Here is a 21289-nt window from a genome sequence, read left to right as displayed (position 1 = left end):
TTAAAATAGCAATTTTCTCACAATGTACAAACAGTTGGAAAACATTTAGGATATTGCCAGAACTCAAATGAACAACATATATAACACTGGCCTGTTGGTTATGGGATATTTTACTGCAAAAATCCTACATAGTGCTCCTTTAACAACACACTCTAAAAAATGCTGGGTTAAAAACAACCCAAGTTGGGTTGAAAATGCACCAACCCAACAATTGGGTTGTTTTAACCCAATGGTTGAGTTGTTCTTACCCAGCAATTGGGTTGTCTTAAGCAACATTTAACCCAACCACTGGGTTAAAACAACTCAACCACTGGGTTAAAACAACTCAACCATTGGGTTAAAACAACTCAATTGTTGGGTCGGTGCATTTTCAACCCAACTTGGGTTGTTTTTAACCCAGCATTTTTTAGAGCGCAGCAAAGCACTGCTATACACGCATGTAATTAAAATACTTGTTCAACAATATGGACCAGTTATTGTTTTTTGATGGTTAGGCACTAGTATGCATTTTAGATCCCACTAAATAAGCTAAAAACAAAACATGAACAACAGACCGCGTGTCTAAGAGTGGTTATGAGAGAGAAAAAGCCTTTGAGAATTCAAAATATACAAACTTGGCACATTGAAAATGCATGGACACTGTAACTGACTTGAGACAACCACTCATTTATGCTTCCACACATTCAAAGACATTCCCCTCCCACTTCCCTGTTAAAGCTTTGCTTCCTTCTTTACAGGATAACCCAATAATTAACCTGCGTGTGATGAATCAGCATCAAATCAATGAGGAAATTAGGAAAAGAAACGAATGAATGAAAAAACTAAATTGCATTTTTTAAATAGAATAGCAAATGTGTATTGCCTTATTTGCACTATGATTTAAATAATAAAGCATATAATTTGTTTTTAATTGCAGGCAGTGTTAATGCATACCAACGCTACACCCTTGCAAAAGTCATTTGAACCCATTCAGTGGATTATGGCTCTCTCCCAGCAAGCCATAAAGACTTTAAAGGTTAGACAAGGTTGAATTGACTCAATCTTTTACCTCATGAAGACCACTAATGTGTTTTGCGTCTATAGAGGAAATATCCAAGGGGAACTGGCAAATCATTTCATCAGCAAACTCCAACTGATCAGTATTTCATGCCTATTGACAATCAGCGGCCATTATGAAAGCATAAAGTGCAAAGTTATTACATGAGAAGAAGTGTTCTCGATTAAACCAGCTTTCTGGCAGCCATGGATAGGAATGACACCTCCATGAATATTTCATAGACCGCTGGGATAAATGTCCATGTTTCTGCTGGGCTTTTGGGCAGAGGAGGACTCATACAGACTTGTTTAATGGGGATGATACATGATGTATGAAGTCTAGACACCACGCTAAAGCATTTCTACTAGCATACAGCCCATGTGGCATGCAGTCTATGTTTGTATATTAAATAGTGGGTCCTAGAGAGACTCCAAGGTTTTGGGAGATTTAGTCAGGTTTAACTCACATGTGGGTGCAAATTTGTCAAAAACAATATGGCTAATAGGTACCCCCCCCCACACACACACACACACACACACACACACACACACGTGTATTCGTGATTTATGGGGACGTTCTATATACATTTTTTATAATGTACAAACAGTACATTATATCAATGTACACTAAGCCTACCCCAAAACTTTCAGTATTTTTAGATTTTGAAAAAAAAACATCCCTTAGTATGATTTATAAGCCATTTTCCTCATGGGTACCAAATAAACCCTACAAGGACAAAGATTTCAAATACACACACAAAGAGAGTCAGCAATACATCTATAAAATATCTATAAACTGCTTTTGATACATGCTCGATTTTAATACATACATAAAAATACTATTTTATTGTTTTTTAAGTAGTTATATTTTTATAAGCCATTTGATGGCAGCCAATAAAATTCTAGCATATATTTCTTCAGAGACAGAAAGAGAAAAAAATGTATGCACACACGGCAGATGTTTTTAGCTCATCTCTCAGTATTATGAGGGGAAAGCAAGCGATGTAGTTATTTATGTATTTCTTATGTTTTTCTTTAATTAAACAAGAGTCACTCTCTTTGTCAGGGGAGTATGTAACCTTCATGTGAAGAGAAAACAATCATAAAGTATTTTAGTTGAGTTATAATGAGAATAATCTCAAATGTGTGGAAACACTCTTCATAACTGTCAAAATATACCGTTGAGCCATTCTTTTTGAAATGTAAAATATTCGTTCAGAATTTAGAATTAGATTATTAGCAGCTATCACCCTGTAGCCCAAGACTGCTTTCCCACTGAAGTTAAGCAAGGTTGAGCCTGGTCAGTACCAGGATGGAAGATCTCCTTGGAAAACGTCTCGGGTTATGTATATAACCCATGTTCCCTGAGAGGGAACGAGACACTGCGTCATCTACGATGCATCATCTACAACGCAGTCATCGACAGAGCGTCCCGCTTCATAGCAGTAAGCTGTGTTTGCTTGTGCCGGCGTTCCTTTATACCTCCGGGTATGCCGTCACTCATTACGTCATGACGCAACACCAATCAGGATTGGACTTTTTTAAATGAACTTCAGCAGCGTCACGCCGAGGGCGTTCCCCCGATGTGTCATCTACGATGACGCAGTGCGAGTTCCCTCAATAAAGGGATGCGAGTTCCCTCAATAAAGGGAACTAGGTTGCTGTTGGTAGAGGTGTTAGTGGGGCGGCAGTGGCTCAGTGGTTCATGCAGATTGTCTACAAACCAGAAGGTTGGTGGTTCAATCCCCGGTTCCAATTGTCGAGGTGTCCATGAGCAAGACACCTAACCCCAGCTGCTCCCGACGAGCTGGATGGCGCCTTACATGGCTGACATCGCCATCGGTGTATGAATGGGTGAATGTGAGGCAAAAATAAAGCGCTTTGGATAAAAGCGATAAAAGCGCTATATAAATGCAGTCCATTTAGTAAGGCCAGGGGCGCTAACCCTCGGCTCTCTGTGGGTTCTAATGCCCCAGTACAGGGGGACACAATACATTGTCCTTCAGATGAGACGTTAAACTGAGGTCCTGACTCTGTTGCCATTAAAAAATCCAAGATGTATTTAGAAAAAGAGTAGGGGTGTATCCCCGGCATCCTGGCCAAACTTGTCCACTGGCCTCTGTCCAGCCTCCTAATCATCCCCATATCTACTGATTGGCATCTACATACTATATTCACCATGCTGTCATTATCATGTGACCTACCCTCATCAGTTACATCGCTTCACTTCCATTCACAAATCCTCTCCCATGGTCTCATATGGAGTAGTAAAGTGTCCATCACACATATGCACACTTCAGAATATCGTCTGAAGTAGTAGGTCATGCTGGCTTCTTTCCTTTTGCCAGCTATAGTAGGGAAGTATGCTATTTCGGATGCAGCCTGTCTGTCTCCACTTCACCAATAGTGGGCGTTCTGGCACAATACGGCTGCCATTGCATCATCCAGGTGGATGCTGCACACTGATGGTGGTTGAAGAGTAATGTAACTAATTATTATTTACCAAAGTCATATAGAGGTCAAGAGGTTTAAACAGTGGGTGAATATTTTGGCTGTATCATTTTGGTCATTTTCAAGGGCACTTGGCACACCACGTTGTAACATTCTGTGCCAAGCTAAAACCAAACTGGCCACTGGCCACTCACTCTCACGCTATCTTATTTATCTGACTGACAGTACCCTCTTAGCCGAGGTACCAGCGCTCGCATGATTCTAATCTAACTTGGCAATGTAAATGTAACTGTAAAGGACTTACAGTTACCTAATGTGAACTTAACTGCTCTTTTCCTTTGTCCACTCACACACTCTCTCTTATGATCTGACAGACTTGCTAATAATTATGTTCTTTGACAAACATCTAACTTCACTGTACAACCCCTTGAACACCCCACTAAATAGCTGTTCAAAAAACGAAGAGTGATTTTTTTCAGGTAATTTCATGTGTTTTCCAGCAACATCAACCTCTGAGATTATTCAATTATAGGAATGCGTTTGTTGACATAAATTATCATTCAAAATTAATTTACACTTTGAGGAATATTTAGTCACCAATACCCTTGTGGATTTGTTATTTATTTTTTCAACAAGTATATTAGTAGGAAGATGATGAAAGTCCTGCAAGCAATTTTCTAAATACCACACATAAACTACAGCAAAAAGCTCTATGCAAAAGGAAAAATAGCCTTTTCATCTACTAGTATGCAAAAAGCAGTAGGTCAGGCAAGAGAAATGCATGGACATATGAAAAAAGCCACACATTACTCTCATAAGTCCATAAACAAGAAGTTATTGAAGATGCCAAAATTGTAGTGTTCAGATTGTACACTGTAAAAAAAAAAATCAGGTCTCCAATTGAAAATGTTCAAGTGACTGATCACATCTAAATTTTTAAGTTAGCCGAATTGAATTTCTGTGAATTAAACTGCATCAATTCACAGAATTTAAATTCTTCCAACTGAAAAATTGAAATGTGATCAGTCACCAGAAAATGTTCATTTGAAGACGTGACACATGTCAGTCGTGAAATTAAATTATACTACAAAGTCTGAAAGTACATGATTTTTTTTTTTTTAGAAACATCTAGAGTGATGTTAACAAAATGCTTTGAACAAAAACCTGTATGCTATGCTATATCATTAATAGAAGTATCCAGATAAGTCTTTTCTGCACTGATGTATTTGTATTCTTCATGAAATCTTTTTTTTTTCATGGTGCTGCAGTAAATAAAAAGTGGTTTCTGCTTTCTCATTTTTATTAATGCCATTTCCACAACAGCTCTGGCTGTGTTTTAAATGGAGCTGGAGATATGGGGAGGATGTGCCCAGAGTGTGTCACCCAGCAGTTGTTCAGAAAACAAATGTAAGAGCATTTCAATGTATTAGTGTCTAAAAGTAAATCATTTTGACCCTCTGGGAAAACAGTTTGTTTACTTAAACACAAAGAGCTAGTCGTGTTGTCTGCTTTAATGCAAATACAATTTCGCACTAAAGTGTAAATCAGCTTTAAAGACATTTTGTCTGGAGATTATTCAGGCATTGTTGCTATTCCTTCTTCAAACAGCCATTACAAGACCAGGTGCTCTGCTCTGAACAACAGATCTTACATGTTGTTTTGACAGCCAGGCCAAGGGTTAGCCAGAGACTAATGAGAGGACATGGCACTGGAGTCATAGCACTAATATATAGATAGATAGACAGATAAGAGTTTGAGATTATTTTATTAATGAGGAAGAAAGGAGAGATAAGGAAGGTCATCAGCTGACACACTAGACTGCCTTCAAATCAATATTTGATCAACTCTTGATCTGTCAATCATAGCAGGAACCTGTGGTTAATGTCACGGTGAATGCAGACTGCTGGATTACATGGATCAGGAATAAATGCAGGCCATTATTGATTTTTATGCAGCCCTCCAATTGATAAATCAGAGCACTTTCAAATGCAATCTACAATTAGTCTGTGGTACATTTCAGGTCATGCCACGTCCAAATACAAACCAGTATGGGCACATTCAAATCTAAAAAAGCGATGAGCCACAAAAATTAATACTCTGATACATCAGCCATGATGTAACGTGGCTGTGGGCTGTGACCTATGTGGCTTAAAATGATTCACAATTATACACATGCATCGATGTACTTGATATTGATTCATGTTGTTTTTTTGTTTGTTGCATTTTTTTTGCTTAAGGCTATATATATATATATATATATATATATATGACATGTTAACATTATGCAAAGAGCAGTGGAAGTCAGTGGGAACACGATTCCCTGTGGGATACCATAATCAAATGTAGAATATTCAAATGATTTCTGAAGGATTATGATGTGACACTAATGCCTGGTTCAGACTACACGATATTAGCCGGAATTTGGCACGATCTGTGTGACGTAAGGTGTCGTAGGGATTCGTAAACGATAATGGACGTCGGGACGCAAGAATCGATCGTTTCATCTCGTATAGTGTGTCATAGTATACGACAACCGAATCCGCGTCTGCGATAGTTCACAACGTCATGAAAGAAAGACTAGCATGTTTAATTTTTTTTGCGGTCCTTCACGACGGGTTCTGTCACGTGTGGCGCTGACCAACCGGAGCACAGACAGTTTTCGTACACAGCTTTCAAACACGGCGAAACGCATGAGAGATGAAGGAGCGGCTAACTTTAGGAGGAATTATAAAATGGAGGAAAGGTTCGTGGAGTTGTGGCAAAAGTATTCCTGCCTGAACGGTGTCATCGACGGACTACCACAACCAAATAAGAAAAATGCTGGCGAACGATAGCGGAAGCACTTCAGGAACCCGGTGAGTAACGTTACTGGAATGTAAGCTTAATAGATGTTTTACAAATACGTTGTGATGGCAAGCTTTTACTACTGGCTAATAACTAAATATTTAATATAAAAAGAACAATATTTTACCTCAATTTCTCTTTGGAGGATTGACAGCCCATAATGTCCTCTTCCAGCAAGCCAGGAACATGTTTTTTGTTGGGTTTTCTTTCTATTTTTGCGCTTTTCTAAACATAAAACAGCCAAAACACGCTGTGTCAGGCATCGTTTGTTTACACTCTTGTTTCTGAAAGTCAGTGACATCACACACGTCGTGACAACAAGCGATGATTGGTCGAGTAGCAATGTGTAGTCTGACATGTTTCTAGTCCAGGACACGACAAGATTTTCAGAGTAAAAATCACGTAATCTGACACAGTAACTATCGTAACAGACAAAAATATCTTGTAGTCTGAACCAGGCATAAGACTGGGGCAATGGTGCTGAAAGGTATTAACAACACTAAGTGGAGTTTGTTCTCGCAGCAACATTAACGAGCTAGATGACATGTATTAAAGGTTTATTTGATTTATTTTTCAGTTCATACAAGTGTTTGTATGGAGATATAGGGGAATGTGGACCTATGAGTCAGAACTTGACAGAAGTAAATACCGTGGCTCATTTAGGGTTAAACTGATTTGTCACACAATGCGGACGCTCTGTATGCGACTGGCCCCTGCTCATGGAGACGATGAAGGGGAGACGTGAGGAAATGGAACGGCTTGTTAGAGCTTTATTGTGCCTCTTGGGAAAGCAAAAAACCCATTGTTGTGTCTCACTGTGTTGGTCGCTAAGATCATCCGCTGCAATAGCTAGTCAATAAACATTCAATTAAACTAGCTTGCAAGGTTGTTTTGTTCCGCTGTCAGCTCAGCTTTTTCATGTGGATGTTTTTTGCATGCCCACAGAATGGATATTGATATAAGTGGATATTTAACTTCAATTTCGTGTTGATAAAACGGTAAAACAGCATAGACAAAAACAATAACATGTCTGATCTCTCCACAACAACCACAAAAGAAATCTGGTTTTTGTATACACAAACTATTCCCTTAAATGACTGTTGATTGACCAACATTTTCTTCAATCTCCATTTTTTCTTCATTTTCTTCAATCTCAAAAGGCCACTGAAGAACAGTTTGTGCAAGATCGCTGACATAGTGAAAATACTTAGTGAATCATTTCAAAATCATTTTCTTATCTAATCTGCCTTGTTTTCCAAATATCATGAATATAAAATATTCTGTTAGGTATTTGTTGCAAGTCTTCTTTTCAAAGAATACACTGCAATTTAAGCATTTGGGGTTCAGTAAAACATTGGTTTTGAAAAGATTAATAAAAAACAAAATGTATATTTTAAATAAAGCTGTTCTTTTAAACTTTCTATTCATCAAAAGAAACCTAAAAAAAAGAGGTGACTAAAGCAATGACTGCGGAAAATGCATTTTTGCCATTATATTAATTAATAAAAAATTTAAAAGATATTAAACTACAAATCTGTAGTATTAAGTTTAGGATTATTTTTGTTACATTACATGTTAATTAAATTAGCTGAATAACGTGTTAAAATTATTAAAGATTTTAACGCGCTTGCCCTGCCCCTTCGGTTTTCTTACATTTCATACAGTTGATTGATGAAGAATATGATGAAGGGCAACAACTAACTGTGTGAATGAGCCTATATGCAGCTAGAATGTCCTTAAAATGCAAGATACGAGGGTGTTTTGACACACGATGCCACATTTGTCATGGTCCACGTCAGAACGCGATTGTTCCCGCCAGTGCTTTGCGCGAATACACATTTACATACAGGCTCACACTCGCTCGTGTCCAAGGTAAATCTGAAGCGTTGTCATGTGACTTCAACATCACAATTAAGACAATCCATCCATCATCTTCCGCTTGATGCAGGCAGGGTCGTGGGGGTCTCTATTCAGAGACGCCCAGACTTCCCTGTCCCTAGACAATTCCTCCAGCTCTTCAGGGTGAACACTGAGGTATTCCCATGCCAGCCAGAAGACACAATCCCTCCAGCATGTCCTAGGTCTTCCCTGAGGTCTCCTCCCGGTGAGACGTGCCCGGAACATCTCTCCGGGAAGGAATCTGAAAGAGATGCCTGAGCCACCTCAGCTGGCTCCTCTCAGTTTGGAGGAGCAATGGCTCTACTGACTGAGCTTCTCACCCCATCTCTAAGAGAGCATCCAGCCACCCTGCGGAGAAAGCTCATTTCGGCTGCCTGTATCAGGGATCTTGTCCTTTCGGTCATGAACAGATAAGACGTCCTTTAATTGTAAAACGTCATTAGCTCTTGTGTGCAATCACATCATGCTAAAGAGTCTGCTGTATAATTTGAATGATATGTGTGCGTTCACGGAGCGATCATGGATCATTTCAGCGGTTAAAACATTAAGATCAGTTAAGATCTGTTCTTTACATGAAGATTTCGTATGACTTAAGAAGACTTGGAATGCAAAAGAGTTAATATTTTTCCATCTAATAATGAGCAATAATGGTTTTTGGTCCATTTTTTCAATAAATGTGACTGTACTTTCAGTCATTGAAGGCACTTGACCGTGCTTCAGATTTTGACACTTTGGAGTGATAATGGGTTGCAGTTTATTACATTTTAAATTCATTCATCTCTGATCATTTTAACCTTTGATACAGCTCTAAAACAGATTAAGGTGCTTATAGCACAGGTTGTTCAAATTAACTCCCTGTATAATAATATTTTATCCGGTATTTATAGGTAATACAAATTATTAAATCACTTTGGGACTTATGTAATGTTAACATTTTAAGTCTATTTGAGCAATATAATTCTGCTGATCACATTTACATAGCTTTTGCAGAACTTGTACTTTTTTTTGTTTTGTACCTTTTTTCAGATTCAGAAAATAGATTAATTGTGCAAAGTATGTGTACAACTTTGTTTGGTGTAAATTAGTTGTGTTGTCAAATCCCAGTGAAATGATGCCTTTCTAAAGAACTAGAAAATAAAAAGTTGTTATAGAAAACTTTCCCCATGGTACAAGGCTGCAAAACTGATGTTGTTTGGTTCTAATTGGAAGTAGTTTATTTTCAATAAGAGTTACAGCGATCATTGGTATGCGGCACCTTCTGTGATGTGACAAAGTTGAGAAAAGTTCAACTTTATTAAAATTAGCACCAATGCAATGAAACTTCAAGCTGCCTTACTTATCACTGTGCATTCTCTATATATTTTTAACCTGTTTTTTTTTCCCTTTCTTTCTTTTCTTATCTATATTCAAGCAGGTTCATAGCTGCTGTTTGTAGAGGTAAACCAGATGGGAAATTAAGTGGTATACAGCTGCTTGCCAATGTAGGAGACAGACTCAATCCCATTATAGAAGTCAGAGATTTCTATTGCAGTCAACTGACACAGCAGTAGACAATTAAGAGTTGAACCGCAGCATACTAAACAGCCCTCGCTGATGCAACACGGCCATCTCTCACATCAGTTATTCAACTCTCTGTCTCATTCATGCTTACCAGTGTCTCTAGGGGCGTTCGATTGCATGGCCAGCCGGTGTGTGTAAATATCGATATTGACAATGTTCAGCATTCTGAGGTCCTTGAATATGGCAGAGATAATTAAATAAAATCAGGACGGAAGCTTTGGAGAACGGAGAGATAAAACCAAACTTTCTCAGACTGCATTCTGGCACATCAAAGAGCAACACGGTATAAGCTCCAATGGCCTGACATATTAAAAAGAGATTTGTTTTGCTGTAGACTGTTCCACTTTTGGCCTGGGTGTTATAGAGTTCTCACTGCAGAAAGAATGTTAAGATTTACATATTTTTACATGCATGTTTGGTTTGGTAGAGCCAGGGTTTGAATGGTAACAAGCTGTGAACTCTGTGTGTTGGTGGCAGAGAGAATAATTATTTAAAGGATCTAATCTAGTCAGCCGGTCATTATCATAAAATAAAGCCAGAGGTGACACGGTGGGGGTCTTATATCACCCTGAATCATATTATTATTTTGCAATAATGAGAGGCTGATTGTACATGTTCCTGCCTAATACACAGCTACTTGCCAAATAAATAAATGTATAAATAAATAATTGTGAATGAAATATTGATTTGAGTTTAAATGAGTCTATTGTGTGAGAATAAAGAGTGGTATGGGAGACCTGAAACTTGCACAGTAGGAAATTGATTGCTTGAGATACAACAGGCAGTTATGTTGTTTAGTGGTCATTCTATGAAAATATTATACAAAAATGAAACCACAATGTAAGCTAGTATGTGCTCGATATTGTTGGGTGGACTATTGGTTGTAAGTGAACCTCTGTCTTTCCACTGCACTTGGGATATTTTTCCTCTTCTCTATTGAAATGAGGAGGTTGTGTCTGTTGGTTCAAGGAGAGGTCAAAAACAGAAGTCAAAACAAAACCAACAAGGGGGAAAACCAAACAAAACTAAACATAACCAGGGTCAGGAAACAGAAGACGTCAGACAACGATCCAGCACAAGACTGCAGACATGATGGGATTAAGGCCACTTCCACACGGAAACGCGTTTAGATTTATATGTATACATTTTGTACCGTATCAGCGTTTCGTCCACACGGATCCGGCATTTTGGAAGCATGAATCCGATATTTTCTGAAACCGGGTCCAAAAGTGGATAAAACTGAAAACGACATTCTTGCGTTTTCGTGTGTAATGCCAATCCGTATATTTTGTGAAAAAAATGATGTCATCACACTACGTCCGGAGCGGTGAAAGACTAAAGGGATACGACTATGGGCACTGGGCATACGCACATCAATATTGCGTCATTTAATAACCGTATTTGCATTATTGTAAGGGTAGATTTAGGGTTGGGGTAGGTGTAGACGTTAATAAAACATCTTTTAAGTAGCAAATTTTTATTGTTATTTATTGTATTTATTGTTATTTTATTGTGAGATTTTGCCTGATTACCTAACCTCCTACCACTGCTATACCTCTTCTAGCCACAATTCTTCTTCTCTGTTTTTAGTGTACAGTATTACTGTGGCAGAATTACAGTGCCACGCACTGGCCTGGTATGTATAATACATTGTTTTGAGTCAGTTTCAGTGATCTTATGTGTACGCAGATATTTCTTGAAACAAGGAAAAAGATGATTGGATTGGGATTGCTCTGGCTTCATGTGGACGGGGCCTAAAAAGTATGGGTGGGGCAAATAAATAATAATGAGATAGCAAGAGGGTGGGCTCAGGACAATAGATCAGAGACATGATAGGCTTGTTCGACTTAATACAGTGATATGCAGACCGATCGGCAGCTGAATAGAAGCAGTGCATGCTGGATTTTTCTTTTTGTCCAACTAGAGGAAGCGCAGACGGCACGTGACTGTGATCTCGATCATAGGGCTCGTGAACGTCTTTATCAAACAAACACAATGTTTTATTTCTCATCGACCCATGATTGATTGGACTATTACTTTTATATTACACATAGCCCGCAAGATTGGACGATATAAGCGCGAACCGCGCGCGCACACATACACGTTCGGCATGTGCACTGCCCTTCAGATGTCAACAAGAGAGAGAGAGAGAGAGAGAGAGAGAGAGAATAGCAGAACAAGAACGGAATAAGAGATTCATCGGCCTGCCGGGCTTTGCGAGTCCTGGCCCATACGTGCCTGAGTCCATCGTGCTAAAGGTATGCTCTGTTAGACACGTACACATAAGCAAAACGATCTATAACAATGCAATACTAAAAACTACTAAAAACACGTTTTACTCACATAAGTGTGTTGCACCATTCCTGTCGGATCCAAATCCAGCATCAACCGGAGATTTGTTTACAACGATCCCACAGTGAACTGAAGTGAACATGTCTTCCCCACGTGAGCTGGAACTTCATTAAAAATAAAGTTCAACCACACATTCCTAATATTAGGTTCAGAAGGATGCTTATGCAGCGGCTGTGTTCTTCCACAACCAGGAATAGCGCAAAATCTTCCTCGATGTATTGTTGTTAACCAGCTAGCACGAGCCCTCCATGAGCCGGTGGGCGGGTCTACTAAACTACACATGCTCATTATTCTGTAGAGGCAGTGTTTCGTCGCGAAATGGCGTCAGAATGAAGCACAGGACCGTTTGCTGAGCCTGCTGTCTATAAAAGCTTTTCTTTGACTAACAAGGAAGTTTTCAGCTCTGAAACTTAGAGGATATTCTTATATTACCATAACATTTTATATATCAAAAACTCAATGAAAAGTTGATTCCTTAATTCATAACCCCTTTAATAGATGTTTAAGATCCAAAGTTCTATCTAACATTAATACTGAATAATTGTGTTAATTAACATTAACAAAGGTTAATAACTGCTGCTCACTGTTATTTCATATTAGTTCATTAGTTAACTTCTGTTAACAAATGAGACTTTACTGACTTTACTGTTGCCATAATTTTTTTAAAATAAATAATATATTTGTACTTAAATTTGTGGTAAAGCTAATTTCTACATATTCAATGCTCACTACCAGCAGTGCTCGCACCTGAAAAGTAAGCACAACCCTAGACCGGTTTGTTTGATTTAGTATTTTAAGTCCTGTTTCTTGTGCCATTTTGGCTGGGTTTTTTTGTTTGTTTGTTTGTTTGTTTGTTTTTTTTTACTCACATTTATATTCACACATGGAAATATAACCACCCACAGGACTTGCAACCCATGACCAGTCACGTCAGTTTTGTAGAAACTCAGCCAAGCCCTGTACCGCAGAGTATTGTAAAGTCTGCATCTCCTCAGCCGCGTTGACATCTAATTAAAGATCTCTCCCTGTGGAGACAACTGTGGTGTCCTCTGAGAGAGACCCACCCTGGCCATCCCTCCAGTGCGCTACCTGTGAGATGCTGAGGTAATGTTTAAAGATAAAGAGAGACACCCTCCTATTTGCAATCAGCCTGGGGACTTCAGAGCTTAATGAACTGTTTGTGCTGTAAACTGACACTTACTGACAACACAGCAACGGTTTTACCAAGCCCCTGTTTGGAACTGTTCCTGATTGAAACTCAAATCCAGACTGTCAGTCAAGCATATTTTGATCCTGTGACCTCTTGCCTCTTGACATTCTGTGGTAAGATCTCATGGGAACAACAATTGCTTTACTGACAATTTTAAATAAGCAATGTAAAACCGCATCTTAAAAGGCCTGTTCACACTAAGGTTGATTACTATAACTATAACAATACCTGTATTAGTATCCAGTGTTGGGAAGTAGATAACTTCAAGTAGCAATGCTACTAAGGGTGTGTTTACATGAGTCATATTTGGTTTGATTAAAGCAAACCCTGGTGCAATAGCTCTGGTAACTCTTTCACCGGCAGCATTTTTAAAAAAAAGAAGTTGCCAGCCACTGCCAGAGTTTTTGACAATTTTCACAAAAATCAAGTTTTTATAAAAGACTGACTCCAGATCAGATTCAGAGCGATGATCAAATACAGATGGAGGAGATCGAGTCCATCAACATCCCTAATGCTCGCACAGTCCTGTGTATCGCTCTGGGTCGACATTTCATTCACTAACATTATATCGTTTTGATTCATTGATGTTTAATAACGATGATCATATTATTTTACATATGCATATGATTACATGCAATCACTTGTTTTACTGCGTCTTACTCGCGTGTGTTTTGATCAGGAGATTCAGGACTCATTCAGAAGATGCAAAATAGTGTCTGACAGTGAAAACCCAGAAACCCAGAGAATTCCGTTTTTGGCCTGGATGCGTTTTTTCACAAATAACGGAAAATTCCATGTTTGGCGGAGAAAGAGTTAATGTGGTTCATCTGAATAAGTGTGAATGCTGCCATCCAAACTCTGGGACCTGTACGATGATGGTAGTTTAACAGACTCAGGGTTACAGGATTAGTTTCGAGTTGACAAAACCAAACCAATCAATTTCGGTTTTGCTGGTCCCATGATGCTGATCATCAGCTGTCTCTGTCAGCTCAGATCCTGAGTTCAGGAGTTTAGCTGTGACATCAGTAGAGAACAGCCAATCACATGCTGTGGATCAGTGAAACTAAGATTCACTTCTTGCGAGAGAAGCAGTGAGATTAATTTCTCTTTTCTGCAGAATATTACATGATTGAAAAATATTAAGAATTTAAACAAATTTACACAGGAAGAAGAAAAGCGCTGTCTATGAAAGAAAACAACTTAAAGAAAATCGTATACATCAGCGCAAGTAAAAGTCATGAAGTTAATTTAGTTGATAAATAGAGAGAATTGAACATTTAAGCTCACATCCAGTCATATTTATAGCTTTATTTATTGATTTTAAAGCTGATTTGTATGACCTTTATATAGTCTATTTATATTAATTTTAACAACATGCCTATTATTGATTGATTAACTAAAATGATACATGTGTAATTAATTATGGGTATAATAATTATATAAATTTACAAAATTATAATGATATATAAATAAGCATTGTTTAAAGCCAGACATTAAAAACCCTTTGCTATCCACAGCTTTCCTGCAAGTCTTATCGCCATGACACTCGATACTTCCGGTTGACGGTATCTCAGGCCGTTTCTCAAAATGCGTCCTTGTCTGTACTTGTGTTCTCGTGGACTTGTGAATCGTCATCAGTCGCTGCCCAAGTACTGTTCCAATTCAAAGTTCATATCTAGCCAAGCAGGCTACAGTTAAAATCCCTGGATGTGTCCTTGATCCGCCCCTTTTATCGAGGACGCATCGAGAGGAGACATCCCAGAATGCATCTCGCACTGACCAGCAACCGTCAATAGCGGATGAGAAACTCAGCGTAATTTAAAAATACTACTGTTCACGTGTCAAAAAATTATTTTAAAGATTTTTTCAGCCGAGAATGTTACTTGTTAAATGATTAAATATATGTTTTATTTATAAAGAGAGCGCATATTTGACAATTTTATCTGCCGTTTCGTGAGCTTGGTAAGCGGGTGCTCAGCGCTCATTAACCCGCCGAGAGCAGCCTTTTCTCGGGTTTCCGCTGACTCTGGTGTAGTTAAACATCAGATATCTGAAACATGAGACAAAAGGCAGGGTTGTGTTTTATATTTCGTTTTGTTATAACTGTACAAGCATAAACAAGATATGAGTTGCATAAACCACATTTGTGTGTCTATAATATGTTTAAGATCTTTTATTTATTTTTTGGGGAGAAAAGAGGTAAAGCGTTTTATGACATATTTCGTTTTAATGTAGCCTAAAAGATGTTTTATTTTTATTTTTTAATGGAAAAAAGGAAGAGTGGCGGTTTATGACATTTTGTTTTTTATGGAAAAAAAAGGCAGCTTGTTTTGTATGACATATTTCGTTTTATTGTAGCATAGAATATACGTTTCTCAATACCAAGTACGCAAACAGTATGACTTGCATCCGTGTATGCAACAGTATTGCATTGTTACAGATAGTATTGATTATGTGTACATGTCTAACTGAGCATACCTTAACGCGCTGTCAAAGGCTGGAGAATCCTTTATTTGTGGTGTTGTTGGTTCATTGCGATTTTGGATCCGACTTGGACATGTTTATGGGCCAGGGCTCACAAAGCCCAACGTCTTGGGGCTATGTTTTTTGTTCCAGACAGGCCGGCAAATCGTCCAAACAGTATTTGTTATTGTTTTACGTCATAGCAGGCGAATCTCATCTAGTATTCCCAACGTCATTACTTCCACCAAAGAAGGTCAAAACCTGGTGCGATCATATACTGTATATATAGATGGTACATAGTACATAGGCATCTATGTACACATTTCTATGATCGCGCCGGGTTTTGACCTTCTTTGGTGGAAGTAATGGCATTGGGAATACTAGATGAGATTCGCCTGCTATGACGTAAAACAATAACAAATACTGTTTGGACGATTTGCCGGCCTGTCTGGAACAAAAAACATAGCCCCAAGACGTAAAAAAAAAACATAAATACTGTTCGGTTTCTCGCAGAAACGATCGTTTCATGTCTAAAGACATCATTCTCACGAGCCGCAGGGTTTAATATGGATTCATATGTCTGTGTTTTTACTCTCATAGTGGCTCTCATAGAAAAAAAAAAAAACATTGGCATTTAAAAATCTTCATTTGTTTTCTACTAAAGAAATAAAGACACCTACATCTTGGATGCCCTGGGAGTAAACTGATAAAAATCACATTTTCATTTTTGGGTGAACTATCCCTTTAACAACTGGTAAGGGAAGGAGATTTCATGAGTTTCACAAGAGACTCGGGTGTTCACAGGTTTGTATTTTTGAGGGTAGGTATAAAATAAATATTTCATATTGACCATGACCTATTGTAACTGAATTTATAAGGTAATGAGGACAGCCTAGTCGGTTACGTATCCTGCTTATTCATTCCAACAGATAGCAGGAGTGAAGATGGATGACATGATAAGATAAAGCACAGCATTGTACTGTTTAAATAATTGATTTATTTCCTTAATGGAGATGCTTTTCCCCATTTTGAAATCCCATATTTTGCTACCCTAACCATTTATGTGTCATCGCATGAACTTGTATTTTAGATGGATGGTGTATCTCGCACTCTCTATTGCCATGGAATGAAAATGAATTCTGGGCATTTAGCCACAGTGTTTTTTGGTTGGAATTTTACTGTTTGAATGTCCCATTTTGTGAGACACAGGGACCTGAAGCAGCAAACTGACCCATGGATCTTTTCGTCCAGACCCCAATGACTGCTGTCATCAGTCTAAGAGGTGAAAATGGCTAGAGGAAAACTTGCTTGTTTCATCTTATTGTTATTAGGTGTTGCGTTAGCACCTCTAGATATTTGTGGGGGATTATTAATCTAAAGTGTTAAAGCCATGATATCTTTTGTTTCAGTTGAGTGTTCTTAAGAATAACAGCCTAAATAAGACAAAAGAGCTGAACATATTTTATGGTTTAAAATTTTTCACATTAAATTCTTGCGTTTGACAGATGCTCTTGAGATCAAATGCTCTCTCAAGTGACGCTTTCTTTAGCTCTATGCAGTCCCACAAAGGTGAGGTAATCTTTCCCATCACTTCCCCTGATACAACCCGGTTGTTAAATGTCCTGAGGCGTCCACTGACCACTCGGGCAAATCCTAGGTTCAGCTAAATGGATGTCCATTTTCTGTGCTGGAGATAGCTGAAAATCTCTCTCTCCGGTTTATAATCTTTTTTTTGTGTGGAAGTTCACAAAGTGTGTGTATCTGTGCATTACACTGATGGTTGTGGTTTGTTATTGCTGTGCAGTGTGTGAAAGGTTGTCCTGCTCTCACGCCAATAAACACCTCATCAGAGATGAGATACTATTGCAAGAGGGAGGGGATTATATTTTGATAAAAAATTATGAAGGCACATGAATTTTGAACAAATAATGATATGCACAAATAAATCATTTAAAATCATTTGGGCAATATTACATAAAAAATTACCATTTTGATTCCATGGTATGAAGTATTTTTTTTGTTACTTTTTTTTACTTTTTTTTAAATATAGATGTATATTTAATTCATTATGTAATATATTATAGCATAGCATAATTCCCTCAGTCAGAGTAATTTTGTGAGTATTTTTGAATGACTCATTAAAATGACTGGCTGAAAAGAGTAATTTGATCATTAATAGGACAACACTTTTTCATAAGAGTCGCTTGTGGCTAGTTTCTACCGAGTAGTACAGTACAGTACGATTTGGGGATTTGGGACGGTAAACCCTGATCCGGTTGCGTTTCCACCGCCAACAGTACCCTTACTTGATAGGTGGGGTGTATGCCTGAAAGTAGCGATTAACATCATTCTCTCAAAGAAGAATGTGACACAGTAAGCCATTTGTCACAAAAAAAAGCAACGATATATTGTGTTTAACAAATATTAAAGCATTGCGCCACTTGTTTTGTCACTCCCAGTAGGTTTTCACCTAATCAGATTCAAACAGACCTCATCGGACCTCAAACTCTGATATTAGTTGATGGCAAAAACACATTTTGCAAAGCACCATAGGCTTCCTCGCAACTGTAATGGGTTCAATAACACTCAATCTAGCAATCTAGTGGTCAAAACATCTAATAAGCACCTTCCTAGCTGGTAATCTGATTTAACATCAGGTCTGGCAACTGATTCATCATAAAGATTCGTTTTTTTAAACACAAAACAAATGTAATTTATTCTGAAATATTACTATTTTTTCTAGCCCTAAAGTACATTTTTATATACTTTTTTACTTTTACGATAAACAATGATCGCACTGTGCTGGGCTGTTGATCACGCCTCTTGTGGTCTGATTGGTTGAAGGACTATCCAATTGCGTACAGAATCATTTGAATAATCCTTATTGATCATACCTCTTGTGCAGTAGAAGACACAGAGCAGACTCCCCAGACCAATGTTCAAGCTTAAATTGAACTTTGTCTGATGATAGCCAGGTAAGTGCAGGTCACCACTTGAAGTCCTGTAAAATCTTGAGAAGCTCTGATATACATTAATTGGCCAAACTGCATTAGCATTGCATTTACTATATAACGCGAAAAGGCTTCTGTTCTATGTTGTCAGTGTGTTTGCTCAAGCCAAATGCAAAATAAATATATGAAATATGATCACTCTAGGGGCACTGCACTTTAAAAGAGATGGTGAAGGAAGAATCTTTTACAGGGTGTTTGCCTTTGTTCTTTCATCATGGCCTCTACTGTCACTTTGTAATGGCAGTCATTCACCGTGTCACCCCTCTTTTTTATCCATCAAAGAGACAGCGTTCAGCACATTATGGCTCACTGAATATTAAATGTCTGGGTTTAATAGCCACATGACAGCTGAGCCCTTTGAGATAGCGTTGCGATATTAGACATTGAGATATAGATCATCTGTGACGAAATACATTTTGATGTGCAAGGCTATTTACAGATTGTATCAGATATCAAATTGCCTTACTTTTATTTTACCAAATGAATAAGACCGACGATTAACAAATCATGTATTAAATAATATTTTGATGTACCAGCCTTACAGCTCAAGCCCATTGACATCTTAACAACTTAGAAATCGTACCTTTTATTTGCCTTCTAATAATGACATTATATATAGAGAACAATGGATTCATGATGGATTCTATTAAAATATAGATTTTTTGTCTCAATGATAATGTAATAATTGTCTTAGTTTTTCTTGTTTGTGATAAACAAATAAGCCACCTGTTAAAAAATGTGAAGGCACATAGGGATTTTGCTGCTCATATTTTTATGTTGATGGTCAATACATGGAATATTCCATATACAGTGTACGTTGGCAAATGGAGCTCTGGAGGAAATAAACTTTAGAAATAAATATCATTTGCCCTCCTCCATCGTGGGTCCCATGGAGCACAATTAGACATATGATTTCTTTTAAGTTGGTGGGTGGTACATTTTTTGGGATTGATGTTAAATGTCGTTGTTGTAAAGTTAGAGCCAACTGGTGAAACTACTTTTTTACTAATCTTAATTTACTCCAATGTGGTGGTTTGCTAGTGTTTATTTTGGTTTATTGCTTTCAAGAATTTCCTCTGGTCTCTGTTTCTGTAACAGTTTGTGGCCTTGAATGTCCAAATGAAATGGAGAAGAAATGCACGGAGTGAAAATAAGGGACAAGCTTTGAGGAAAAAGAGAGATTCGTAAAAGCACAACACAAGGCCAATAATCATTCAGTATATGACACAGAGGAACATACTGAACCCTTTACCACTATTCCATTGAAGCCTTAGTAATAACACTGAAATTGCCATTGATTTATTTTCTATTTTTTTCTTTTTTAATCTTTCTTCCCACCCCCCTCAACCAAAGCCTATACATTCCCTGACTGTCTAATATTTCATGGACCTGGTCCTACAACATCACATTTGGTTAGTGAAGTGGGGAAAACAATCAATCAAAACAATTGTAGCCGATTGGAGTTTATCCAATGTCACATGTTTTAATATAGCCTTTGGTAGTTCTCAATACATGAAATGACACATTTCTGAAAGGCGTAGTTTGATAGATTTCCCAAAAAAGCAAACACCTTTCACATGAAACCATTAGAGTTACTTAATTCAACACAATAATAATCCAAAAGCCTAATTGCTACGTTGTGATCATATCACACTGATCAGGCGTAACATTAGGAGGTGCAGTAACACTGATTATCTCTTCATCACGGCACCTGTTAGTAGGTTGGATATATTAGGCAGCAAGTTATTGTTTTGTCCTCAAAGTTGATGTGTTAGAAGCAGGAAAAATGGGCAAGCGTAAGGTTTTAAGCGAGTTTGACAAGGGCCAAATTGTGATGGTTAAACGAGCATCTCCAAAACTGCAGCTCTTGTCGGGTGTTCCCGGTCTGCAGTGGTCAGTATTTATCAAAAGTGGTGGAAGGAAGGAACAGTGGTGAACCGGTGACCGGGTCATGGCTGGCCAGGGCTCATTGATGAACACAGGGAGTCCAGGCTGGTCTGTGTGGTCCGATCAAACAGATGAGCTACTGTAGCTAATATTGTTTAACACTAGAACTGCAGGGGTCGTTGAACACCTAAAACTGCCAGTGGGTAAAATGTACCCATACAAATAATTACTGTTTTGATATGGGCAAAACTTATGTTCACTGTATTATGTCACTGTCTAAACAATTAATGTCTATAGTCATGAAATTGTTCTTTTTAGCCATCAACTATGATTTTTTTTCCCTGTTGTTTTATGCTATTTTAGGCATGCTACACTAATCACTAATTAGTGAATAGGCTAAATTGGTCTGCAATGACAATGAGATTAGAAGGAAATAAAAAAAATACATATTTGGGTAGTGTAATGTTATAATAAAATGTCATTATCCACATATTAAGATAACCCATGTTATTTCAATTACAAAAATGAACTAAATAGAGAATAAAGAGCAATAATAATTCCCCACACTGCATAGGAT

At 38.0% G+C, this 21289-nt stretch overlaps 1 long non-coding RNA gene across 2 annotated transcripts in view; it reads left to right on the top strand.

Annotated features, from left to right (window-relative positions):
* The first annotated feature begins 5977 nt into the window (after positions 1-5977).
* The window catches only part of LOC137092238 (uncharacterized), a 172956-nt gene continuing 157644 nt past the window's right edge, over positions 5978-21289 (top strand). For both annotated transcript variants that reach the window (XR_010908188.1, XR_010908187.1), the window contains exon 1: positions 5978-6341. This is a non-coding gene — a long non-coding RNA (uncharacterized lncRNA). The remainder of the gene's footprint in view (positions 6342-21289) is intronic.

The sequence above is a fragment of the Pseudorasbora parva genome, chromosome 11 (assembly GCF_024679245.1).
Source record: "Pseudorasbora parva isolate DD20220531a chromosome 11, ASM2467924v1, whole genome shotgun sequence".
Taxonomy (NCBI): Eukaryota; Metazoa; Chordata; class Actinopteri; order Cypriniformes; family Gobionidae; genus Pseudorasbora; species Pseudorasbora parva.
Note: the sequence above shows the minus strand (reverse complement) of the source record. Positions and strands in the feature narration are given on the sequence as shown.